At 41.1% G+C, this 26,785-nt stretch overlaps 1 long non-coding RNA gene across 1 annotated transcript in view; it reads right to left on the reverse strand.

Annotated features, from left to right (window-relative positions):
* LOC147099991 (uncharacterized) overlaps positions 1–24,208 on the reverse strand; it is an 84,932-nt gene extending 60,724 nt beyond the window's left edge. Inside the window, exon 1 of the long non-coding RNA XR_015073800.1 lies at positions 17,355–24,208. This is a non-coding gene — a long non-coding RNA (uncharacterized LOC147099991). The remainder of the gene's footprint in view (positions 1–17,354) is intronic.
* Between the last annotated feature and the right edge of the window lie 2,577 nt (positions 24,209–26,785).

The following is a 26,785-nucleotide window of genomic DNA, read 5'->3' on the forward strand; positions in this document are numbered from 1 at the left end:
GGCACGGACAGGACCGACGTGGTGCCGGTTCATCAAAAATTCCGGATAACCGAACGCTATAGTAAAAGATACGGAGCTGAGAGCTCCGTATAAAGCAACAAACCCTGTTGCTCAGCTTCAGAACAATGGGCACAAGTTACAAATGTCTCTGTAGCTTAGCAACAGCTGCAGCCACACCCTTGCACAGCAACAAATGGAGTAAAAAAAGTAATAAAAGTTACCTGAACCTACTCCTGAATTTTGCCGGTTAACCGAGATTTCCGGTTATTTAGGTGCCGGTAAATCGAAGGTTTCCTGTGGTTTCAGTGCTCAGTCGCACACAGTTAACAGGGAGTCTGTTCCTGCTGTAGAACATTCTACAAGGCTGAAAATTCTATAGCTGGTAAAAAAAATATCTGATATATTTGATGAAAGAAAAAAATCAATTTGTTTAGCAGATCTCCCATGGTGTTGCTCATAAGGCAGATGATGAGCTGCTTTATAAGGACAGGAATCCTCTAGCACGTAACACAAAACGGTCAGGAATTTCCTTGGAAGCTGCTTCCACCTCGCTGCCGTAATATCGTAGGAGCTGCAGTGTAAAACCCCATTTACAGGGTTACCACTGCACCAGGGCTACTACCTCCCAGCAGCGGAGAAGGAGCTGCTCTGAGGAAATTCACCTCCAATGTATTATTCTGCGCTCAAGGTGCAGCTATGCCCCTTTTAAGAGCTAACTGTTGTTAAGTAAACACATTGGAGTCGGAGTTTACAATTTATTCGGTGAGGGAACTTTGGAGATTGGAAAGTGCTTCTGAATTTCAAGCTACAGGTAAGTAGCACCCAGCATTAAGTGGCTGGCTTTCTTTCTATTTTAAGATTGTTACAGATGCAAAATAAAGTGTGACATAAATCGCTAGAAATACATTTATTTATATACAAATAGCAGATCTCCCATGGCATTGCTCATGGTGAGTCAGAGGTTACACTGTTGCAAAGGGGTAACTGCTGGGGTGTGAAGTGACAGAGGAGTGCACCTCTCTAGTGAAATGGTTTAGAAATAAATTTGTAAGAGGTCCCCTGAGACAGCAAGGCTGTGGAAAGATAAATAAATTACAAAGTATTTACAGCACAGAAACAGGCCATTCGGCCCAACAGGTCCATGCCGGTGTTTATGCTCCACACGAGCCTCCTCCCACCCTACTTCATCTCACCCCATCAACAAACTGTTCCTTCACACAAAAATAATAAACCTCTGCATGCAGCATAAGGGTAGCAGCTCCTTATTCTCCATCCGTTTAGAGTCTTCTTATCGCAAATGTTAAGAAATGCATAAATCTTTTTTTATTTGCATTTTTCCTTCCTTATCAAATATCTCTGCAACAGTAACTCGCATATTTAAGCAGAACCTTTTGGTAATACCTATTAAATTTGCACTTTTGTTCGTAACCCCCCTCCAAACTTGAACAATGGTACAGCCCTTCCAGAAGTTGCTATTTATCTTCAGAACTTAAAAACATCTGTTGTTCATATAAATAAAAATGCATGATGGATGGATGGAATTAGATTATTTTGGCTATGAATTGAACATAACTGTTTTTTGGAGGATTGGGTTGAATGAGACACTCAGCTGAAGCATTAAGGGCCTATCATGCTTGACAGCATCAAAGTTCAAAAGAATAGGAAAAAGACCAAGGTAATTCAAAAATTAATGTTTAGGTTAAACTAACCTTGTCTTTTAAAAGTTTGTACTTTGGTTAGGCCATATCTGAAATATTTTGTACAGTTTTGAGTTCCTCACGATAGGCGGGATATATTAGCCCTGGTGAAAGTGCAACTCGGTTTTGCAAGATAATACCAGGGATGAAGGGTCTGAGTTACAAGAAAAGGTTAGAGCAACTAGGGCTATATTCTCTTGAACTGCGAAGATTGAAGGGAAAATTGATAGAGGTGTTCAAAATGATAAAGGGGTCAGACAAGGTAATCATAAATAGTTTCCATTGATAGGTAAATTGAGAACTAGAGGCCATGGTCTCAAGATAAGCATATGCAACAAAAAGGAAGAGGTTCGAAGATTTATTTTCATGCAAAGAGTTATCGGAATGTGGACTGCTTTGTCACAAGTGATGAGCGATGCTAAAATGCTTCTCAATTATGCTCCCACTTCTTCCATGATTCTTTGTTCAACTGCCTCCAATCAGGTTTTCATCCTGCCCATAGCACCAACACCACACTTGCCAAAGTCACCAACAACATCCTGTGTGACTGTACATGGCTCATTGTCCCTCTTCATCCTCCTTAATCTCTCTGCTGACTTCAATACTATGAACCATTCTATCTTCCTCAAGCAGAGATCACCTCCGTGGCCCTCCTCACTCCTGCTTCCATTCCTACCTATCACAACTTGGGATACTATATTGCCTCCAATGGCATCTCCTTCAATGCCCACAAAAGTCACCTGTGGTGTACATCGGGGTTACACACGTAGCCATTTACATGCTAGTCATTGGTGATAGCAACTGAAAGCATGAAGTCAGCTTTCACATGTATATTGATGACACTCAGCTCTATCTCTCCACCTCCTCCTTCGACCCGAGGGCAGTTGGCACTGTCTCCAACTGCCTATTTGACCATAAGTGTTAACTTGGCTCAGTTGGTATCACTCTCACCTCTGAGTCAGAAGGTTGTGGGTTCAAGCTCCACTTCAGAACTGGAACACCTAATCTAGGTTGATACTGCAGTGCAATACTGACAGAGTGCTGCATTGCCTGAGTTGTTAAACCGATGTAGTATCTGCTCGTTAGGGTGGATGATCCCACAACACTATTAGAAGAAGAGCAGGGAGTTTTCCCAATGTCTTGGCCAATATTCCTCCCTCACCCAAAACCAGCAAAGACAGATTAACGATGCAATTATCTCAGTTGTTGTCTGTGGGGTCTTGCTGTTTGGAAATGGGTTACAACCTATGTTCCCTGTAATTTTTTGAGGGGACTGCATGGCCCATTCAAAATACTGTGCATGAGTGATTTTTCTATTTAAAAGCCGGCAAGCCAGCTGCGCGGGATCTTCAGAGCACTCAGTGGCCACGCAACTTAAAAGGAACATTGGTTACAAGATACGCCTTCATAACAATGGCAAGTACATTTCAAATATAATTCATTGGCTTTGAAGTGCTTTGGGACATAAGATACTACTTACTACTGAGCCAAAATGTCCTGCAACCAAATGTCAGCAAAACCCAAACAATTGTCTTTCAGCTTCCACAAACAGTTAAGTACCTCCGGCCTCAACTCCATTTACCTTCTTGGTTGTCACCTCCAGCTGAGCCCAGAGGTGTGGAGCCTTGGTGTCCCACTCAAGGCCAGGAGTAGTTTCCTCCCCACATCCATGCATCATCGACCCACATCTCCAAAATGCGGCTCACCTCCGACCCCACCTTTCACATTCTGCCAATTAAATCATAATCCACACTCTCATCACCTCAAGCCTGCACTTCTCCAATGCTCTCCTTGCAAACTTTCCCACTTCCGCCCTCCACAGACTTAAAATAATTCCAAACACCATGGCCTACTTTCTCACTCAGTTGTTACCAAGCTTCACTGGCTGCCCGTGCCCCAGAGATTCTCATCCTCATTTTTAAACCCCTCTATGGCCTCGCCTCTCCCTACCACTACAATATTCTTCAGTCATATGTCCCTGCGCACACTCTCCACTTCTCTGATGCCAGTCCACTTCTCATTCCATGCTATTTCCACTCAATCTCTAGTTGCTCTTCAGCCACTGAAAATTCCTTCTCTCAGCATATGCCACCTTGTCACCTCCCTCTCTGTCTTCAAAGGCCTTCTAAAGAACCCTCTGTTGAGCTATGTTTGCACCCTTCCGAGCCTCTCTCATCCCTTTTGCCCTCTTGCTCAGTGTCCACTGCCCCGCAAGGCACTCCAAGACTTCTGTCAAGAGAAGCACCATAAAAAGGCAAGTTTCTGTGGTTCGCCTGAGCTATGACTTCTTGGTACAAAATCTAGCGGGAGCTTTATTGTGTATCCAACCCATGCTGTGCCTGACGTAAGAGTGCTTGATGGGACAGTGTAGCGGAAGCTTTAGCCTGCATCTAATCCGTGCTATCCTTGAGGTTGACAGTACGAAAGTATTCAATTTTCTATAACTAACATCTCTTGCCTTGAGAAGGACAAAAATCTACCCAACACAAAAGGAGAGGCATGCAGACATGCACCTGAGTGAATCAACATGCTAAATGCACCCAGCCTGCACCAGGACACAAATTAAGGAACCCTTGGACTTTTGCAAGAATCTTATTGGAACGTCGTGGACACACTTTCATTGTTGATGTGAATCTCGTCAAAATGAGTCACCTCCAGAACATTTCAATACTGGGCGAGATGTGGTTGTGGTGCCGGAAAGTGGCAACGGTTCACCCTCCCTATGATTAAAAGTGTGGCTTTAAGTTTGGCTGGTATCCATTTCAGTAACGTGGGCACGTGCTACAGCCAACAACCCCATCTGCACTTAACCAAAATTGGGGACGTTCCAGTTGGAAAGAGAAGTGTCAGGCAACGGAAGGAATTAGCAAAACTACAAAAGTAAAAATTTAAATTAATTAAATGAAAATCCAAAACTGCAGCTCTACAAAAACTATAAATGTCAGAAAAGCTTTATATAGCTGGGAAGTATGGACAGAGTGACTAAGCCTGCAATTTGTTAAAAATAATAAACAGCAATTCTGATGATGGTGTAGATTTGATTTTTTTAAATTTGATTTAATTATAAGACTTTCAACTAGAATGTGCACCCATTGATTCAGCTGGGACATTTGAAGCATGCATTATTTGCATAGACACACAAACATGCTTCTAAGTCCGGATCTAACTACAACAGCGCAAGCCTGTCTGGTGGGAAAATATAATTAACAAGAAATTCGGTTACATACTTAATAAATGGATGGAGACTCTTGAGTTTTAAGCAGTACTTGTCAGTCAGAGCTGGGAGAAGTGGACACAATACCACTATTCAGTGCAGAGGCCTAGAGATTTCAATTGAATTAAAACAGCACAAAGAAGCCAGATTTTCACAGCCTCCCCCCTTATTGATTATTAAAATCTCCTCACAGTACAGCATAGTGGAGAAAGAAACTGGTTATTGTGCAGGTACCGGGTTGAAGTGTTAAGGAATGTGGGTAAAAAAATTCCAATATTGCGCTCAGGGCCTGAGAGGGATTACAGGCCAGTGCTGAGAGAAAAATAAAATGAGAATCCACAATGTTTGCACAGTGGGGTCACTCGATTTCAAGCCGCTTTCTGATTCACAGAAAAACCAACATTGAAATTTCCACCAAAGAAAAATCCCATTTTTTTTTCAAGGGTTCTCCCCTCCTGTCCTGAAGGCACTGACTCATGCCAGAGCACTGCTCCATTGGTGCTCACCCAAGTAACTAGCTATTCTTGAACTGTGAGCACAGACAGTGTTTATCAGTGGGGTATTCAACTGGGGGGGGGGGGCGGCAGGTGGTGAGGGGGTGCGGGAAATGACTGGGTGAGAAAAGAACTGGGCTTGGTAGTGTTCACACCCGTGTGCATCCACTTCTCAGCAGAAGTCACTGAATATAGATCCCTGCCCTTGAAGCAGACTGTGATGTTTAATTTTATGTCTTGCAGTGGAAGGTGGTTCCATGATTCAGTGCCACTATTTGTTTAAGTGCTTACTCACGCTGCTGAATTTGCTGGGTTCCTGCCTCTCATCAGGCTTGAGCTTGGGCAGGAAGAGCATGGGAACAGCAGGAACACGGCAAGACTCCATGCGACTGATCTCAATCTCCACCAAGTCTGCAATTAAATGTCTTCACCACTGATAGTTCCCACAATTATGTTTTGTCATAGGCTGGTTTCTTCGTCTCCGCTCTCCATTTGGGAGTAACAGAATAATGGGGTGACTGTGGGGAGCCCATCTCTGATGTTGCTGCATTTGTATCTAACCTTCAGTGATAACTTGGCGCAGGCATCTTAAGGGGACACTATCTCCGGGAAAGAAAGCATCTTTGGCAAACCTTTCCTCACACAAGACACGGTGACATAAATGACATCGTAAAATCATTTGCCCATGATGCCATTGCGAAGAGAGTATCACAGAACTTTTTGCCCTCCCCAAAACAAAAAATAACGTTGTCAAGCATTTTCCCCATGGAGAGTGTATCCCATTAGCACTTTGTCTGCAACGTGGAGTCGCTCCCCCCTTATGTTTTTGTAAAACTCAAATATCAGGTGGGACTCTAGGTCAGGGCAACTTCTTTTTCATCTCTCTCTATTTTATCAATGCTCCGTGCTCCTCTGAACTTTCCTCTCTTCACCTCCCAACTTCCAAATGCATCACCTTACACACTCTTCTCCCTGCATCCTCAATGTGTTGTATTAACATATAAGAAAGTTCAGGATTGGGAAAGACTATGCAGTTCATCTGCTCAGTCCCAAAGTCTAATACCATTCCACCACCCACTCCCCCAATATCGATCTTTGGCCATTCACGTGGGTTTCCCAGTTTTAAAAACATATGCTCATTGTAGGATTCATATACTCAAGAGCAGGAACATATTGAAAACCAGAGCCCACAACGCCAGACCCAGTGATATATCACTGCATTAACAAACAAACTTCAAGTCACTCAAATCCATTCAAAATTAGCTTTATTTTATTTATAAAATTATAAATACTTCAAATAAATAGATGATTTATCATGACTTGCAATAGTTAGACGGGGGGTCTGCATACATACTAATTAAATGACTCAGACAGAAATGGACTTCAGTACACCTCACAACCACACAGCTTTATCAAGTCACCCTGCTCCAGAGAATTATCCTATTTAGCCCACTTACAGCATGGTTTTGTATAAAAGTAACTCATTTTATTCCATCTTATGGCTTGATCGGTAAATGTGCAAACATCATATACAGCATGAATGATCCAGTTCAATCTGTCAGTTAGTTGATGTCAGATTCAGTAGTACTTGGCTGCTAACATTGGCGTCAGTGTCCCTGGGCTAGAGAGATATATATAAAAAACACAATCAGCCAGGTTCCTGCTCTACTATTCAGTGACTCCTACTATTATTCAACAGTCAGCTTGGCTCAGTCAGCATCACTCAGATCTTTTAGTCAGAAGGTTATGGGTTAAGCCCCACTCTAAGACCTGAGCACATAATCTACACTGATACTACAGTGCTCTATTGAGGGAGTACTGAATATTCGGACATCGTCCTTCAGATAAGATATTAAACTGAGGCCCTGCCTGCCTGCTCCAGTGGTTGAAGGAGGTGCAAGAGATCTCATGATACAATTGGAAGAAGAGTAGGGAATTCTCTTGAAGTCTTGGTCAATATTCCTACCTCAAACACTACCACCAACAAAAAAGATCATAATAACTGGTCACTGATCATATTTGCTGCTTGTGTGACTTTGCTGTACACAAGTTGACTGCTGCACTTACCCACATAACCTAGGAAGATTAGTTGCACTTCAAAGTAATTGACTGCATGTAAAGTGCTTTAGGAAGTCCTGAGAGATTGATAAGTCTCTATATAAATGGAGATCTTTCTTTCTTTCTGTGTGTGTGTGTGTATGCACGCATGCGCATGTCAATGTCGAATAGACTTAGTTCTGATGCCCCTTCAATCAAAATAGTCTGCCGACACTTGCTATGTAGGCGCACACATGAAGAATATCCATTGGATTTGGTGCTGAAGAGCTGCTGGGGCCTGTGCAGCTAAACCCCAGAGAAAATCAGCACCTTCAGGAAAGGGAGGGAGAAAAATGAGAAGGAAAAACAAATCATTGTTTTCATGTCCTTCAGCTAACATTCTCCAATATGGGGTTAAAGAAAAAGACAATTAAAAAAAATTCTGCCCTCCTTTTCTTTGTAAAGTTTGCACCGATTGGAAAGATTGTTGGCCAACATTATGGGATGATGTTGATTCACAGAGACACATGTCAGTCACTGTGGTTAGAAGTATCCAGGCTTTTTTTTAAGAAGGTGTGCGCTTTTGGAGATTCACCAACGAGAGTCAGAGACAGCGAGTGAAGAGAAATCAAAACTGGATTCCACTGTTCTCAAGAGTTATCCTGTTAAATTTGAGGCAATGCTGCTGTATCATGTTCCCCCTTGTCCTAAAAATACAAGGAAAATGCAGGAGAGAATCCAGCCATATAGTCAGCGATTACACTAAGCTTGCACAGATCCCTGGTGAGGCCACAATTGGAGTGCTGCATCTAGTTTTGAACATCCTACCTTCGGAAGGAAATTGATATATTGGAGAGGGTTGAGAGAAGAGAGACACGGATGATTCCAGGACTCAGGGCTCTAAGTTATGAGGAATGACTCACAAAACAAAACTGGTTTTCATTGCAGAAAAAAAGATTGGGTTGGAGAGAGGGGAGGGCATGACCCAATGTGTCAAAATTTATCAGGGGTCCTGAGCTAGGGATGGAAAAACTCAACCAGAATTCCCACTACTGATCACGATCCTTTGAATTCTGTTGGATAATCAACACGTGTGACCATTAGGTGAGCACACATTTGGGCTCAGTTACATTGCCCACCAAGTTGAATGGTCTTCATTTAGGATCATACATGCAGAATGGCCATTTGGTTGAGCTATCAATACATAGAAACATAGAAGATAGGAGCAGGAGTAGGCCATTTGGCCCCTCGAGCCTGCTCCACCATTTAATGAGATCATGGCTGATCATCCAAATTCAGTACCCTGTCCCTGCTTTCTCCCCATATCCCTTGATCCCTTTAGCCTTAAGAAATATATCTAACTCTGATTGTAGGCTGATACGCACAGCTAAAAATAGAAACAAAATTAATTTTGCATCGCATCTTTAGTAAAAATTAAAATTCTGCTATATACACTACAAAGTTGCCTGTAAGCAAGCGGCAAAAGCAAAACGTATTTATATTCGGCAAGTTTTTTTTAATAAACTGAGTTGAGGGAAGAGGCAGCAGCTGAAGATGGGAGCATTTTAAAACTATTTAGATTGTTTTGCCTCGGTGAAAGAAAAAAGACTCACTAGACATGCTGATGTTGAAAAATGCTTTTCAGTTTGTAAAGAGACTGCCAGTAAACAATACAACTGTTTTCAAAAGGAGCTTCTGTTTGTTTAAGATCTCTCCCACTTCCCTTCAGTTCTCACTACATTTTCTTCCCTTGCAAGCCACTCACCAGCACGCCTCCCTCTCCAACAAACTGCTGTTCTCAACTGACACCGACCCTGCTCCAACTTCTAGTTGGTATTGATTGAAACCAGTACAAGAGCCCAACCCATCTGAACAAATTCCAACTGGAATTTAGAGGAGGAAGAGCAACTCGTAATTGGCTTGGCTGAATCACGGCATCTGCTCAGCAAGGAATGGTAGCTTATCCTCTACCATGATTCCTGCTTCACCCTCCCCCACTGTCCAAAGATATAATCATAAGATGCAGCATCTCAGTTTCATGTGACAGCCCCTGCAACAGTCCAATTGGGAAACTGGAAAATTTATTTTAGATTTCGAAATCCAGGCAAAGGACCAAGGATAGTGCAAGGTGGCTTCAAGGTAGGAAAGAATAGGGGTAAATATGAGGCAAATCAAAAAATAGCGATTAGATGGCACTTTTTTTAGGTTTTGAAAGCCTTTAGATTTTAGAACGAAGGGAAGACTGAGAGAGTCCAGGCATTCCACAGTTCTCAGGTCCTAGGAAAGAATAAGTTAGAGCATGATGGTGCTGCAAGTCTTCATTTCAATGCAGAGAGGAATTAGAGTGTGTAGGGTGCGTTATTCTGAATTTGAAAGGAATGAGAGAGAACATTTCAGAGTAGCAATGGCCATAGTGGTTTTGATAAAAAGGTGTAAGAGACAGAGAGAGAGAGAGAGAGAGACGGACAGAGACATAGAGAAAGAGACAGCGAAAGACAGAGACAGTGAGACAGAGGGATTAATTTCAAATTAAACCCATCTGGCCGGAATCTGACGCAATTGGATCAGCCGCCTGTTTTACACCCCATCTGATTTTACACTCCATTGAAGGCAATCCAATCCCATCAGCTTCCCATCAAATAGATTAGGTTAAAATTATCCCCCAAAAATTAGAGGTGCTGGGGATTTTAAGATGAAAAAGAAGGTAAAGAATTTGCAATAGCGCTTTTTATGTCAAAGCATCCCAAAGCACTTCTTAATCAGTGTATTATTTTTGAAGTGCAGTCACTGTTGCCAGGTCAGAAAATTCTGCATCCAAATTGTGCACAACCAGGTCCCACAAACAGCAACGAGTTAAATGACCAATTAATCCAATTTTGGTGGTGTTGGCTGAGGGATAACCATTGTACCAGGGCACTGAGAGAACTCACTGCTCTTTTTTTAAATAGGGAAATGGGATCTTTTACATCCATTTGAACACGTACATGTGGCCTCAGTTTAACATCTAATTCAAAAGACAGAACCACCAACAATACAGCACACTCTCAGTACTGCACTGGAGTATCATCTTAGATTATCTGCTCAAATCCTGGAGTCGAACTTGAACCCACAATCTTCTGACTCAGACGCATGAGTACTACCACTACTGAGCCAAGCTGACAATTGACCAGCTGAAACTCAACTCAACTGAGGCTATCTAAAACACAGCCCACCCAAAAGTGATGAATCGTTAAACATATTGATGTAAGTAAACTACTAGGCACTTGGTCTAAGCGTTAAACAAAGCTTTAATCAATAGTTTTACAACATGGATGCCTAGTTGTGTCCTTCACTAGTTCCTGTTAAGAATGTCCTGCGCAAGCTGGACCCATGCCCGAGTATTTATACTCTCCCTGGTCAGCGCCACCCGCAGGCCGCTCAGTTGATTCATGTCACATATCAGTTGAAAATAACTGAGCACCATACAGGTTTCAGGACTCTTTCTCACTCAGAAGCATCCAGAAACTGCTGTTGGAGGTCAAGGATCATAAGTGGTCCTTCCCAACAGTTCCAATTCTATTCCCAACCAGGAATCTCAGAAATTTCTATCATTTTCAATAGAAATGCGAGCATTTTTTTGGAACAATTGATGTATTTATACTGATCTTTTGGCATTGGTACGGTGCTAACCCAATGCTAACAGTTAGACTAGGTGGCATATACCACCTATCACAGGTGGTCTCATACTGGGGAAGGAAGACATTAACTGCTAGTGTGAAACTCTGCCAAAAAGGTATTTATTGAAAAACTAAAAACAAACTGTGATAGCCTGCTGTACAACGTTCACATTTAAATGTGAGTAAAGTCTTTCCAATAATTAAAAACTATATCGGTCAATCAGAGGTTGGCCAGCAATGGTTCATAGTTGTGTTGGGAAGGTATTCATTGAGATCCACCTTCCTCAATTTCACACAACGGAATGGATACACAGTTCTGGTGTCTGCTGTTTATGGCTCTCATTTATAATAGACACCCTCTCTAGCCCATGGCTCACAAACATATCATTATACATAGGCTCGTGTGAAAGAAGACTACCATTTATATGGCACCTTACCACATCTGTTAGAAACATCTCAAAGCACTTCACATACAATAAATGACTTGTTGGGGAACAATTGTTGTTTAAGTAAATTCAGCAGCCATTTTGCAAACAGTATTTTCTTTTAAATGGTGTTGCTTGTGAGACAAATGTTAGTCATGAAACTGGGAGAACTCCCAACTCTTTTTCCAAGATTGCATAGAATCATTAACAACTGGAAGAGTCAAACAGGGTCTTTGATTCATTTTTTGTCCAAGGAAAGGCACCTCTCACAGTGCAGCACACCCTTAGTACTGGACTAGAGTATCAGCCTGGATTACATGCTCATGTCCGAGAGTGGGGCTTGAACACACAACCCTCTGATTCAGAGGCAAGAGCACCACCAGAGTCAGGTTGACACTAGTGTGAGGCTAGCATCATACTTCAACAATTCTAAGTGTACACAGGATTCTCAAGCCCCATTTTCTCACAATGTTCATTGTTGGGCAATTTACATCAGTTGGGAGAACAGTAAAATTGGGGCTGCAGACATCTCCACAGTTGCCCTGTCTTTCCTCCGTATATCAGATGGAAAATTAATTAATCTAATCGCAGCAAGCCAAGTGAATCCAGGACATGTTCAGGCCTGGTATTTGAATTTACACCTTCCCAGCTGGATTTGGAGTGCTCAAATTCCCCAACTCCCAGGACACTCTCCACCCTCCCCTTAGCCAAATAGTATTCTCTGTATCACAAAGCAAGGAGGTTTACATGAAACCCATAAAGGGTGGATATTTTGCTCATTTTCTCTGTTTCACTGGCATTCATTGAAAGGCTTGCCCCTCCCCCACCCATTTCTGATCATGTTTTAAGTCTGAGCTGAAATTAAGTCTCATTATTTTATTTTTGTTACATTTTTAAAAACTTTTTTATTGCCTTGGATTAACTTCCAACATCAAATTTATTCTATCCTGGAGGCACTGGCAAAATAATTAATTCAGCTCACCTGAACCTCAACGAGGAACAGTATATTTTGAGAAAGTGAACAACATGTCCTTAGAGGTGAGGATGACTCAGTAATTTGAACATGATATTTCCCTGGGAGGGGGCAGCAGAGGGATGGAATATTCCAAAGCACAAAATTGCATTAAGAAAGCCCATTCACAGCTCCTGACCCACTCATGTATGTTTTAGTTCGTAAGTTAAGAACTGGTAGAAATTTGGTTAAAGGGGTTGGCGGTTTAATGGTGTGTTACTGAGTCACGCAGAACAGAAGTGCCAGACTCCGTCCTGATCTGTGCTGAGGTAGCTCATCTCAGCTGGGCAGAAACTTGGGCACTACAATTGGTTTCCGCCCCTGTGTGGAGAGGGCAAAAACCAAAAGAAAAATCAGAGTAGGATTCCTGCTCTTAATGGCTGTGTGGTGACACCTCCCCCTTCTGAAAAGGGCATGTGTGTGGGCACTGGATGTGGGCAGGAGCAAGTTTGGCTGTGGCATGCCTACATTCACTAGGCACCCGAAGAATGGCCAATTGCTCGTGGAACTGTAACGCAGCAAGTGTTAGCAGTAACAAACGAGGGCAGAAAAAAACCTGACGGTTAAAAGGAAAAGATTTGAGGGTGCAAGCAACAACAAAAAATCAGGCTTTAAAATGCATTTTAAGAACATTTCAATTTAAATTCGCACTGTAAACCTCTTCAACACTGATCATTCCAGCCAAGACAAAAAGAGTACTGCGCTCTGATGAAAGTTCATCGGCCTGGAACGTTAACTCTGTTTCTCTCTCCACAGATGCTGCCTGACCTGCTGAGGGTTTTCCAGCATTTTCTGTTTTATTACAAAAAGAGCAGTGCTATCCTGTGGTTACACATCACATCTGTTTAAATCTGAACTACTTGTGGTGTGTTCTGTCCAAAACCATTTCAGGAGTAACCAGCTGAACCCTTGCATGGATTTTTTATATCGTCACAGTAAACAGAATAAATCCCATTATTAAAAATGAAATAAGGTTGGAATTGAGAGGGATAGGAAAATTAAACAAATCAAAGCAGAGACTGAATATGATAAAGCAAAATTAAAAAATAAAACCCTCCATGCAGTGAGACAGGGAGTATACCCATTTATACCAGTCCTACAGGGACACATGCACAGGGCAACCACATTTAATTTAATTTAATTAAATAAATATTTTTTCATTCAGCTCCATTTTGGAGGCACTATGCTCAACGTCAAGACCCTCTGTCCTCACAATAATCCAACCACCATCGATCAGCAAATCTGCTTTTGTTCCAACATTTCATCAAAAAAATAGGTCACATTTAGACAGAAAATAAGCTACTCACTGTGAAAAACTGTTTCTAGGATTTTCAGATTTGACTATTAATAAAGAAATCATAAATACGTCTTAAAAAAACGTTCATAAGCCCAACATTTGTCAAAAAATATTCAAGTAAAAAGAAAAACTGAGTACTGAAAATACACAGAAAGTCTGTCAGCATCTGAAAGAGAAAGAGAAGAGTAGCTATCATTTTGGGTGGGTCTCCTCATCAGATCTCCATCTTAACATTAACTTTGTTTTTCTCTTTCAGAAGCTAATTAATCTGCTGTGCATATTATATTTTAAAAGCTATTTAGACCCAGCTGTACATGTTCTATCAGTGTTTTTCAGTAAGCTCATTTTCCTCCTCCTTTCTTTAAGGTGCTGAGTTTTGCTGGGAAAGATTCCTAGCCTGAGCCAACTTTAGCACTGTCCAACCGGGATCAGGGGATAGTGATCAGAGGTGAGAACCCTTCCATGTAAAGCCAATTGTAGCACCCAACCTGAGATTAGTCAGTTCAGCACAGACTTTCCTGATCTGTGTGCTTCAATGTCACACAGTTATCACAAGTTGCATTATTTTCCCAAATTAAATCTTAATTGTTAATTATAGAGTAAACTCTGCCCAGATCTAAAGACACTGAAAATGTTTGTCAATGGATCAAGTGTTTAATGAAATAGCTTTCTCAACATTTGACACATTCAACGTCCAGGTTTCACCGAGCCAAACATTCTCTTTCATAGTGTCATCTTGGTCATTATGAAACGGGTGGTGGGGGGAGTTATTATAAGAGAACAGGGGCTGATAATAAATTTACAATGAAAGCAAAAAACGTCAAGAATCTGCAGCTCAACACAAAACCAGGCTGTGCGAAAACACACATTGCCCTGCTAAAACCTCACCTTTACCCCCATTTAAATGGAGACCCCATTCAGTCCAGACCAGAAGGGTCCTTGGTGAATAAGCACTCTGCCCTAATCCAGTTCATTGGGCAGCCAGTATTCAACTTAACATCCAGCTCCGTATATACACTCCATTTCTACTCAGGTCCAAACATAATTGGAGAGGGAGGCATTTGCACCAGTCACACAGGCCTTTGCCCATATACCAACCCAAACCCACCATTAAATTGTGAACAATTTGTGCTCTAGAAGGTATTCTACTCCCGATCTACTACCAATGTCAATTATAAGTTAGAGTAACATTTGACCAGCACAGACCAAGGGGTCAAACCTTATTCGACTCTGTGGCTCAGTAACAGGGCAAGCCCATGTTGTGGTCATTTTAATACATCAATGTACAACCTCTCCGAATAAACAAGGTGATCATAACAGCAACACATTTCTATTTAAAGACTTCAATTAAAAACATATTTCAGTTAAATCCCTGGCTAAAAATGAAAATGTTGCCCTTTCAACAGCAACTTATAAAAGCACATCTAATTCCACCAAAGGCACACGAGTCGCAGGCGGATTATCAAACCCAGTGTCAAACAACGGGATATTGAACTTCAGGAAAGTGTTTCCGGGCAGTGCCTGTGGGTATGTGTGAGGCAAGGCTACCATTACAACCAACTTCCCTGGCTCACAGGGTACTACATGCCTTTCCTTGATCATCAAGAAAGTTTATGTGCCAGTTCTACAACATTGGGATAAATAGATGGGATGGCCGATAGATGATTAGAGTTGAGTTTCCAATAGTTTGGAATTGTCTTTCAGGTTGACTAATTGAGAGGTATAGTCGAGTGCTGGTTGGGATACGATTCTACGTGAACATTTTTTTGTGGTTCCCCGCCCCTCCCCATAGAGTGACTTAAACAGGCTCCCTGACCGCACAGTGGGGAAGGCCTGCCTGGGTTACTTGCAGATCTGCAGCCGTGTAAATGGGGACATTTATCCGGCCCCAGCTCTTGCTATTGAACCCGCATATTGGTCTGTTTATTCCAGTGTTAGTTTACATATACAAAGAAAATTAATCTTAAATTGGAAGTATTCCAAAGCCCCTCTTAAATGGGCCCCTCGTAATCAGTCAGTATTCCCCGGGCAAAGAAAAAGTGTGGGCAATAGAAAAAAGATTGAGTGATGAGTGAGCAGAAAGAGAGGCATTTGAACCCTTATCAAAATTCAAAATCAAGTTTTGGATCAAGCTGAGTGGAGTGACTCACTGTGTGACCGAGTGACCGGATCAGTGGAAGAAATACTGCCCTCTCACCAGTCTGAAGACAGACTGACCCATACACTTGTGTTGTCTGGTGATTTACGGGTCCCAGCCCCGGAGCAAAACGCCCTATTTAAGACATTCCCCACCGCCCTACCACCCTGAGAATAACTAGTCCAAATTTCACAAAAAGTCTATGGAAGATGTAAAACCGGTGCCAAATTTATATTTCAAACCAACATTGTATTAATCCACTAGTACAAATACTGTGAAATTATATTATATATATAGTATATACTTCCATCACACAAATTCCATATCGGTATTTGACCTTTGAAAAAAGTGTTTTAGAATCTCGCCTAATGACTCGCTTATGTTAATGTCTATATTTATTTTATTTTTATTTGTGATATTATTTTTATTTAAAATATATTTAGCATTGTAAAATCGTCTAAAGACTGTTTATAATTTAAGAAGGAGGTTTTGTATTCCATTTAAATTTTAAATAATTGTAAAATTAATCTTAAAGTTTAGAAAGAGCATTTGCTATAGCCATGCAGTGTGTTTCCTCGAAAGTGCTGAATTCCGACATTGACTGTGATGGAGCGGGCTTATTATAGCCCTCACAGGATTAGGTCAGATATTAGGTGGCATTTTGGAGGACCGGGAAAAAAAAAGAGCGAAAATGAGACAGACGGAACGAGGACTGCTCGTCGCAAAGTGGACATCTCATTAGAATTCAGCACCATGTCACTGGCGGATTTGAATGGACAGCTCCCAATGTGGTCTGTCTGTGATGGAGATGGGACTGAGGGTCCCTGACAGCCCCCGCCTCCTTCCAAATGAAAATAAAGAAAAGTTGGCGTTATTTCTGCTCCACTTCACCGTTCCTGGATACCCAGAGGCCGGCAGCAAACAGCTGCCACCGTTGCCTGAAAAGTGACCAAATTATCGAGAACTTGACCTCTTAAAGGGGCCAACCTTAAACCCAATCAAAAAGTCTGGAATGCTAATCTGACTGCACATTCCGCGCCGGTTGGGTTTTGAGCGTAATCTAATAAAGGAATGTTTAATCTATTTAAACCAGAGAGCTGTCTTTGGTGAGCCCCTCGCATTAAACAATTACTATGAACCCTGAGATATGCACAGCGGATTTTAAGACGCCCAGCGAATGTGCTCTCTTGATATGATAAATCGTAAGGGGGGGGAAACAATTTAAGATTTCATTGCTGCTTCGAGTCGGCTGTGGTGCTTCACAATGTGCTCGGTTTCAAATAACATCACAGTTAGCGTTGCAAAACCAGCAATAGGTCTCTGCAATCGAGAGACTTTAGAAAATCAAGAGTTGTTAATCGTATGTAAAGGGAGATCATACTCACGTTGCTTCGCGGCCCATGCTCCTTTTTGGTATTGTCTCTAGTCGATCTAATAACTGTGGCTATGAGTTTTCTTTTCTGACTCTTTCTTTGCATTTTCGTCATCGTTTATTCGATCTCTCTCTCCTCGAAGCTGTGGAAGTGGTTTCTACTTTCGGTTATCTAGCTTTATGATGGATCAGCAATACTCATACAGCTAGATAACCAAAGACAGCAGCCAACTTCCGCTCCACATCTCAGGCGGTGGAAGAGGGGGTTGAAGGAGATTTCCCATCTGTCATCAAAGAAGGGAGAGAGACTATCAGCAACAAGCAACTGGCGTCTCCTCGCAGCCCTCCCTTTGCGAGCTCGGTTCTCCCTGGGCTTTGGGCAGCTTCAGGAGGGAGACGCTTAGCCCGAACGGAGCTTAGCATGTTTGCATTCAAGCCATGATCTGATCTGAGTCTCCCACAGCCTGAGAGAGCGCTCTCTCTCTCTCTCTCTCTCGCACTCACACACAAGATCCACTGCTATTCACATGCTAATTGGTCTTTCGGTGGTGACGGAACTGCAACGCCAGCCAATCCCAGTCTTCCACCAGCCTTATTCAAATCACAAAGATTTCCCGCCCTTTTTGCTTTCGGAAATTACCTCCAATTCAAATTGAGTCTGTCACAATTCAGTAACTGAACCTTTGGAGCTTAAAGGGTATCAGATTAAAACGATCTCCCATAGATGAGAATGCAGGAAGTGGGATTGCCGTAAGAAATGCCACAATTCAAATATTAAGAATGAATATTTTTAACCAATCAGGAGCCAAGGGCCAGTGGTGGGAGATTTCAAATTAAATTCAAACCTCAATTCACTTTAAGCATTAAATAATTTCCTGTGTCTAAATCCAGCCATAGGCAGAGACAAAAACTAAGGAACCACACAGGCTGCAAACTGAATCACCATTTACTGGCTAATCCGGCAAAAAAATATTTAGCACGAATCTCATTCTTAATTATAGTTACGTGCCGTTATGAAAAAACAAAGTTGATTGATTATTTCGTGTTCATGATTGCATGGAACTAGTCAGATTCCAAGCACTACCGAATTCTAACAACATTACAGTCACCGTTCTTTTAATTTTAAAATATATGTTTTATTTTATTGCTGCAATTACAAATTATTCGCATATGTTATAACCCATACAATAAACGATCCTCGCGAATCTGTACCGTTCACCTAATTCCTTTTCGCCACTTCGCCCTATGGCAGTAAAAGGTTCCAGAATGGGATTTGAAAATGGACTTTACTGGCAAATGAACAGGCTCATTATACACGGTCTGCAATTAGAGTACTAGGCTTGGATTCCCTGAAGAATCCCCAGAGCTCGGCTACAAAAGAGCTTACTCAAAAATAAAAATCGTGGAACTACAGTGTAAGCCACAAGTCGTGTACCCGCTATCCATTTTCAGCCTGGGCAATTAGCGTATATTTCTTTCGCAAAGTAAACCAGATCCAGTAAGTAACCAGGAACAACATCGACTGCAATTGAAGTGGGAACCCGAAAAGTACACGGAAATTGAAAATTCGAACGCCTTCTCGTTCTCTTATCTGCATATTTCTGGGCTGCATCTTCCAACCCACTGAATGCTTCACATTGTGGTTAAAATAATCAAGCACGCTCTGGTTCTGATTGCTCTCCTGTATTTTGCTGCTATTGCAAATATTCTCCAGTTTCCATAGAAATATGGAAAGTAAAATTAAAATAGGAACAAGGTAGGGATATTAAATACACAATAAATCTTTGTGATTTTTTGCAAAGAATATTAGACATCTATAGCCTGCGTGCGCCTAGAGATGTGGAATTATTGTTTCAAAATTAATTAATGTTAGAATTGAATAATTCTGTGTTACAAACAGCAATGAACTGTACTTGAACTTGATATGACCTATAAAGAGAAAAGCTGGATTTTTTTGCTATTTAAATAATAATAATTCATAAAATAATGTAACAAATGTACTGCATTTGGATTTACAGAGGATTTTTCACCGGCTCGTTAATGAGCGGTTCCTGTGTATCTGCTGGCTGGAGTTAACCCAGGATTAGTGGTTAGTCGTGGGAGTCACTTAATTTTATTTTATTTCAAGTCCTGACGACCCATAGAGCGTCAAATCTTCTAAATATAGGTTGGAGATGAGCAGAAAATAATATGTTTACCTGCGTCATAACCTTTATACACTAAATTTCCCGTCCTGGTCTTAACCTGGTTGAAAGCGTGCATCTGAGCAGTTTAGGATCCGAATTAAATGCAAAATTAGAAAAGTGAAGGGGGGTTTCTGAAATTCGTTTGGAGTTTATGCAGAATTATAATTGTGTAGATAGTATTTTTGAATCAAATAGATCTCTGGGTGTTAGCTTTTGGGATACGTATACACAAATTTGGATTTAGTATATATACATAAATACACATAGATAGATAGATAGATAGATAGATAGATAGATAGATATAGATAGATAGATAGAAAGATATAGATAGATAGATAGATAGATAGATATAGATAGATAGATAGTAAACCTCTATATATGTGTCCATATTTTCAAATGGCGTTTTCCACGAGAAATGTATATAAAAATTGCATTTATATAAAATCATCTAGTTAAAACGCCAAGACCTTACTTATCTTTTGATGTGTGGGGGTAACACAGACATCTTCTGTTCTCTTTGCCAGCATTGTCCTCACTCGCTTTTTAACTCATCTGTCTTAACCTGATACAACGCCTCAGTTTAGTTTGGCGGTTGGGAATGTGGAGGGGCTGTTACTCCTTTATTATAGAAAGTCTGACACCAAAACAGAAAAATACACCCAGGTGTAATTGTAAAACTATTTTCAGAGGATACTGTAGAGCAGTTCTATTGCACCGCCAATGTTTAAGTTGTTGTTGCCTCTCCTCATTTTAAACTTACATAATGGAAACGTGGCATTTTATTACCAGATTTACACAGGAAATTAAAGTATTTCTAAAGTTTAACAACAAGTTGCCCCTTTTTATTGGAAGGGGAGAGATAGCAAACTGGAACCGTTTTTCGGCCCGTCGTCAGGCCCAGTTTAATCTCTCTTTAAATGTTTCCTCTGATTCTTCAATTAATCAGCTCAGAAACATTGCTATTTTAAATTTGAGCTTTTCCTAAAAACTTTTCCAATCTCGCTTCAAACCAGCATTTTTATCATTATTGCAAAGACGAGATTTCTGTTTCGATTTTAAGGAAATCAAAAGCAATTCATTACATTAAAAAAATGACATGCACAGGAAAAGCACCGAGTAAACTGATCTGATCTACAGCTCTTCTGACATTCCAGTATTATTATCATTGATTTATTTCACAGAAATAAACATGTATTATCATCTTGATAAAAAAAATGTACTTTTCATAATTAGCTTGATCATTTTATTTGAAAGAAAAAGAATCCTAACAAAATGATCCTAGCCTTTTTTATATAAAAAAAAACCCGTCTGCTTGCCAGCATTTACTAAAGATTTTTTATATATATATATTGCGGATTGAGCCCACGGTTCAAATCCGATTACATTGCTTTGTCCCATCGATGTCTAAATCCGAAATCGTTTGCCTCGGATGGTTTGAGACCTGCTTTTTGGGGAGGGGTGGTTTGACAAACCAGATCGGTTCGATTCATTCATTTTTATGATACAGGCAGGTGGAAATGATTCGATCCAAATCGTCTGGAACTTTTTGATGCAGTTGCCTTGTGACGAGGCAACAGTTCCTCTGACTCTTACAGAATATTCCAGTCAAGTTTCCCATAGAAATCTCTCAATCCAATGGATCTAGAAAACGTTTCTATTGTACCACAAATACACATTCATCTTTTTTATTTCAATATATAGCTGGAACCATTGATTTTCTTCTTCAAATTATTCCTGCAGTCTAATAAAACGATTTCCTTTTTTTCCAATTCTGAAAAATCGTCAAGCCTGGTTCTGTATTTAAACTGCCTTTCTATATAACCCCAATTCTTGACCAAGTCACATAGGGGTAATTTAATAGACGACAGAGTAATCAATAATTCTCTCTTTCCTCCCCCCCCCCCATTAAATGTATAAATCTCCCAACTGCTGAAAACAACTTTGTTTCGTTAAAAAATATATTCAAAAGTACATCATTGAACAATCAGTGAGATATGGGCCAACACCGTGAGGTTAATTGATTCAAAAAACAGTGTTCGCCTATGCAACATCAACACCTCATTGGTGATCCTTAAAGTAAGACAAATCCACTCGTAACTAAATCCGACATCACTTGCAACAAATCGTGCATCCCAACACATCCAAGGTGCCGAGGCCGGACACCGCATGGAACACCATTTATTTTCGGTTATTTAAAGTTTCCATAAAAGTAAAAAAGCTAAACAATGTCTTATTTTCGCGTTTTAAAATCAGACACTGCAGCGCGCTGCCAGGATTAATACTCGCAAGATTGACAACTGCAGGTTACAATGCACCTTTATCAAGAGAACCAGTGGTCAGCGCAGCCGTTCCAAACCCAAATTCAAGCCTGCATCTTAAAAAGAATCTCTAAGCTGCACAATTGAAATCCAATCACTTTCGCCCAAATGAGAAGGTTCTGCTGTGATTTTAAGCAGGTATCAATTGAGAATTGTTTATTAGATTAAAAACTATTTGATTATTTGGCGTTTTTATAATCTCTGAGAGCCACATTGAGGTGTTGAATACTCTTGGTTGCAATCAATTAGATACAAAATGGCTGCTTCAAATAACTAGTTGTAATTGTCTAGGTATTTCTAAAACCATTCAGTGCAATGTTTTAGCAGGAGCAGGGAGTTATTAGAATTCTCGGGATCATTATCATACTTCTCACAACAGCTTCACTGTCTCTGGTGGTTTTTGTGAGTTTGTGATTCAACAGACTTATTCATTATTAGAGATCAACTGGGAATGATGTTTTTTTGAATTGCACGAAGAAAACTGTCAACATTATTGTGTGTCACGATGCAAGTGTAACATGGATTTTGGTCATAACAGGCACCATTTCCAGTTGGAGGCAGGAAATAATTTAGAGCTATAAAAGTATTGCGTTCATGTAGAAAATAAATGCACGGAGCAAAGAAAATAAATAAGAGAAAACTATACTGGGATTTTGCAGTTTTGTAATTTCCATATACAACTGAGTCCCATCAAGCAACGATTAATTACATTGGATGAACTGCTTTAGACCAAATTCAAATCACATAAAATCTGGAGGCTGTAACGTTATGCAACTCAGATCTGCTATGCCAATTACCCAATAATGTCTAACAGAAATCTACTCATTATTCGACACTCTTCGCTTCCAATTCAAGGGGCACTTCTTGTTCAGATGAACTGATATTGTGTTAAATTAATATTTCCTACATTACAACAGTGACTACACTTCAAAACGACTTCATTGGCTGTAAAGCGCTTTGGGACGTCCTGAGGTCGTGAAAGGCGCTACAGAAATGCAAGTCTTTCTTTTAAAACAGGTAGTAAGTGCTTTTTTAAAAATTAAACTGAATATCGCACAACTAGATACTCTACATCTGGATTTTTTTTTAAATCAGTTATTGCATGGAGTTAATAGATTGTAATTCCTTTCCTTATAAATGGAATCAGTTTTGAAGGAAAATATTGCTTGATCCGTTTTCTGAACACTTAAGTTCATATTTAGGATGTAAAATTTACCAAGCAAAGTGGGTGTTTGAGGAAAATCTGGATACATTGTACAGTGTGCATTATGTGTGGGGGGTGTATATAGGTGTGTGTATAATATATATAATATATAGGTGCATGTAAGTGTGCATATAAGGATGCGTATGTAGGTGTATATGTATGATTTTATATGTATGTATTATATAGATGGTATGTACATATGGAGACAAAGAGACAGCGAGAACGTTTATTGTAGGGCATGTGTGTGTGTATATATATAGGGATGTGTGTAGGTGTGTATATAGGGTGTCTATAGGTGTATACATATATATAGGTTTATATCTGGTTATAGTATTAGGAATGTTCTTCTGTTATTGGAATCATTTGCAACAGTGACATGTTACACAAAGCATTCTAACAGACCTACAACTGCTCTGCTGAAGCAGTCTTTACAAAACAGAGGGCCGTCATGCTATCGACGTTTAAAGGGAAATTATATTTTTTTCAAAAAAAGGAAGTATTTGATGAAAAATACTAGTGTCACATTTCACAGCGTCAGGTGTTAAACGGATTAGCGTTCTACTGGGTTAAATGTCATGGCGATTGACATCTTCTTAGGATTGATACCAACTACCTACAGCAATAGCGCAGGGTGGGTCTGGCCAGTTAATCTTTTTTAAAAATATATATACGACGTTAATTATTTACAAATGTAGAAACAGATTTTGACTGTGAACATGACCCAAACTCTTAATCATAGGGAGAGAAAAATACAGACACTGACTCTCACACACACACAGTCTGAACCAACGGGTACTGGCCGGGGCGCTGCAATTGCCCTGTCCTCGTGAGTGTGAACCTATTCCTATTTAGCCTCAGCACGGATACAACGGTCCATCTTAACTGGAAATCTACATTTCTTTACCGTTACATATAAATTGTAATATTAGGCGCTCTCTGGTGCGGCTAACCAAGACATGGCCAATATCTCCCAAGTGATTTCATGCACGTTACACATTTCCTGTAATAGTCAAGGCGGTGGGTGGACAAATAGTTTAAAAGAGTGACATTGCACTTAGGAGATTCTGTCACAATTTAATACGGGTGTTTGAAACAATAATCCCTCACACCTCGTGTTGTATATTCATTTATTTACAGCAACTCTTGCAAACCGTTAGGATTCGCCCCCCCCCCCCCCCAAAAAGGCTTGCATGAAACCCTGCTATTTTCAAAACACACGTGTTATATAATTGAGCCTAAGCCAGTGATTCAGCTTTACAAACACAACAAACGTCGGATAATCAGTCTCCTGTTCACATCAGGAAAAAAAAATTAATCACGTTGGGAAATAGGCACGGTCCCCATTGTACGTGCATTACGTCTGACGCACATTCTTTATAATTATTACAAGTTATTTTTAGTAAAACCTCGAGTAACCTCCGCTATTTAAATTCCCACAGTGATTCTTCTTTTAATTAAAGCAATATGTGCTTGCCAAAGATCTAGCAGCAACTAAATCAAAAGAAGGCTTATCAAAAAATGGCACAAAATGGTCAGTAACGATTGTGATAATAAGTGGCACTCACCCCCCCCCCCCCCCCATTATTAACACCTCTTATTAGCAGGGTCAATGTAGTCCTAACCATCTTGTTCATGTATTCATCTGAATTCGGCCCTCCTCTGGCTGAACTGCAAGCAGTGTATAGCCTCTGAATGCCCATTGGCCTGTTGCAATTAACTTCCAATGACTATTTTGGTGTGTCTTGCTATGTGTCCAATCACACTATTTTCCAAAAAATTTTTGCAAAAGAATCCTGCAAGTTCCTGGTATTGGTGTAAGGTGTAATAGCTGATAGCAGTTACAATACGAAAAAGGATATTGGTTTAAGAAATGCAAAATCGTGACTGCGCGTATAAAGGGTCAAACCACTTCGAACAATTCAACTGAAATTAACAAATAACAAACTGAAATGAACACCGAACACCGAACAAACTGAAATTAACACCCAGCCAAGTAGTGTCTCAGGCAATATAAAAACAAGGCACACGTTATACAATATTCCAACTCTAATTGCTTCCAAACACCGACTTTAACTCCCCCCCCCCCCCAACACAGAGACACTTTTACAGAATTATACATCCGTTTCTGAGGCTCCAGGCAAATTCCAACCAGGAATAAACTAACCTTGTCTACATGGATTCCCTTTTAAGAATCTCCTAAGGTGGGACCAGCTCCAAAGAGGCGAGTTGGATAAGTCGGAACAATGCGGTCTGTCCTAGGTTTGTCCGCTTCTTATAATTACCGTAAGATTTTTTTATGGGTGAGGGAGGGGAGGGAGGGGGGTGATTGCCGTCCTTTCTTGTGCACAGACTTGACAGTGAACTGCGGCGTCAGCGAGGAGAAGAATAGGGAGCCGCCGGTGACCGTGGCCTTGTCCTCATCCCCCTCCCTCCTCCGCCCCCCAGGTCAGTTGGCCAGAGCTGTTTTTTTACAGGGGGAGGAAGGGGGAATTGAAACAATGAAAACGTGGGTCACCCTGATCACCAGCCTAGTTACCAAAAATAACGACCACAGCAGGGGCTAACTAAAAAAATCCACCAAGTTTAACGCCGCTTCCTCGGCCTATCGCACTAACACATGTCCAATCACAGCTCCAACTTTAAACAGACCTTTCTTTGCGATGCCTCTTCCCCCTCTTGACGCAGGTTCGCCCCCACCCCCCAAACTTTGGGTACAAAGCACATCGAGATTTGCACCGGCGGCTCGGCGTAATGGAAGCAGCTTGAGCGCCAGCTTAGCACGGCGAGGCATCGTGGATTTCCGCGCAAAGCTACCGATGCACCAGCAAATGGACGCTCAAAAAAAATATATAGGGAAATTGTTCCTTAAGGACATTGGTGGCTAGATCTCAAATGACAAGGGTCGGAGGGGGAGTGTGGGGCTGGGGGGGCTTTTCTTCGTCGCTCTTGACCTGTACCTACCCGCCGATCTGAAATCTGTCTCTTTCTCTGCGTCTGAAGGCTGGGGCTGCGTCTTTCCAAATCTCTCCAATCTCCAGCACAAGCTTCCTCCTGCGCAGCCCCGTGCTGACGTCAGCCCCGGCACTAACCTCCAGACTGCAACCATCCAGCACCGGGGGAGGGGGGTGGGGGGGTTCTGGCATCCCAACACAACACCGAATGACTTCCCTCCAAATTCTTCGCCTTAATGCACACCTTTCATTAAAGCCACTGTGAAATCAGACCGTATCTCCCAGCTCCTTCTGTCTGCCTCCCGGAATCCATCTCCCATTGAGTTCAACTAACATTCAACCGATCCAGGCACCGACAGACTCGTCACAGAATGTAACGCTCGGTCTAGATTCACCTACCTGCATCCGATTTTATATATGGCACCAAGATACATTGATTCCCTGCTTGTTACTCCATCCCCATTTTCCCTCGCTCTCTACCGTACATAAAATTTTGCAATGCAGAAAATATATCCACAATTTAAGGACACGTTCTTTCTATAACAAGATATTGCCGCTCGTATCTAAATGATTTGTTTCGATATAAACTCAATCGTCCGATGCTTGAGCTGATTGTGTTTACTGACTATAACTTGCCTGGTTGGTGTGAGATGCCTCCGCCCTTACTTGCTAGATCCTTTAACCCAATCAGATATAAAATACCTACAAACCGCAGGGGGTGGGGGGAATCAGGCTGCCAGGTAAAGTTTTTAGTGTTTAATTGTACTTTGTAATCTAATGAGGGG

The sequence above is a fragment of the Somniosus microcephalus genome, chromosome 27 (genome assembly GCF_052327205.1).
Source record: "Somniosus microcephalus isolate GS21.2 chromosome 27, FLI_Smic_1.0, whole genome shotgun sequence".
NCBI lineage: Eukaryota > Metazoa > Chordata > Chondrichthyes > Squaliformes > Somniosidae > Somniosus > Somniosus microcephalus.